Source organism: Pectinophora gossypiella, chromosome 3, assembly GCF_024362695.1.
Source record: "Pectinophora gossypiella chromosome 3, ilPecGoss1.1, whole genome shotgun sequence".
In the NCBI taxonomy this organism is placed as follows: domain Eukaryota; kingdom Metazoa; phylum Arthropoda; class Insecta; order Lepidoptera; family Gelechiidae; genus Pectinophora; species Pectinophora gossypiella.
The window spans coordinates 9,799,791-9,801,526 of NC_065406.1; positions in this window are offsets into that span (position 1 = coordinate 9,799,791).

The following is a 1,736-nucleotide window of genomic DNA, read 5'->3' on the forward strand; positions in this document are numbered from 1 at the left end:
TTGATTCGCCCAGGTTTTTTTTTAAATTAACAGCTATCAATCATCCGTCCCTTTCTTTTTCGGCGGATAAGAAAATGACAGATATAACTTAAAATTAGATGGTGTGTACAGGAAGCATCAGAGTGGAATGTTTAAATAATGAACCATCGTTTTTTTTTTAAGAAACGTGGTAGGTAATAGTTAATTTACTATAAGTAAATGAAACTTTCTAATATAGTCTACAATAATAAAATTATTACATACTTCCGCGAATAATAAGCATGTAAAAAGTCCCGTAATGTTTTCTGAGTATGTCTGCACATTATACTCATCTAAACGCATCAAATGAATAACAAATAATAAACAGCCATTCTACATGGGGACTTACATGAAAAGAAGCCGTTAACTACAGGGACAAAATAGTGTGACCATCATGTCCCATAATGACGTGTGCCATTACAGGGGATGAAGCCATAATCACCACCCCAGGCATGTGTTGGTGATTGCACTTTCATGGTATTTGTCAAGCGGGCCCAACCTCTAACCCAACCTTAATATCTATAAGTACGTATAGGTTAAAAAATAAGTATATAAAATCATCAAATTGATTGCGCTTTACCGTAGTTTTCATGAAAACTATGACGTGCTCGATTGAATTTGAACAGCCCCCGTCCAATAAGTGACTTTCCAAGCTACTATTAGTATGAAAAACATATCAATAATACAGCATAATAATTATATAATTTCTTCTCCTTTCCTTCTTCAGGGTCGGCTTTCCCAATCATGCGGCGCTAGGTATTAGCTGACAAACATCGTCTTCTTTGAGACCCAGCGTCTTCATGTCCCTCTGGACATTTGTCAACCAGGTGGTTTTAGGTCTTCCCCTCTCCCTCTTTCTTGAAGCCATGGAAAGGAGTTTTCTCACTCCATGGTCATAATATATAATTCCTGTTGCGTCTTATTTAATACATAACATACATAAACTCACGCTTGTTTTCCCCAACGGCTATCAAAGACAACTTGCAGCCACTGTTGATACAAAGTCCTAAGATGGATATGATGAACCTTCCGGTGACAAGATATCAGCCTATATCGCCCATAATAATTTTCCATCACGTTAGAAAGAACAAAACATTCCCGGGAAGTCCGGCAGCTGAAATAAATGGTTTTTACTTTCTCGGTTTGAAAATAGAAACAAGGATGCCTATATTTTATCTGTTACGACAAAAAATCACAGTTTTCTGTAAAGATAGGGACAGACAATACAAGTGGGTACTATCACTTGGAAAACACTTTTCGCTCAAACGACGTTCGTCCTAATTGCCTTCCACTCCAGCCAACTCCAACCCATGCTTAGATCTCTCGAGACGAGATTTCCTTCGGCCGAGCGCACATCTGTATTATCACACACCCGATGGTTTCATCCTTGATAAACTCCTATTTTAGACAACATTTTTGTATGCATTTTGATCGCCTGGTAATATATCGCTTTACAGTTATTACATATCTTTTATCTATGTTAAGTTTCTCGTAACTCTATTATGTAAATGTAGATTCTTTAATAAAAATTACAAAATCACGAAATATTAGAAGTTTTTATTGAAAAGCAGCTCGTTATTGTCAGAGAAATATAATAGACAAACAATTGTTTGTTTGATAGTAGAGTAGCCTTCTAAATTATTCCAAATATAACAGACTGGCCTTTACACTATTCGTACACCTAACAAGACCGTTTTATATATCTCTTTCACATAAAT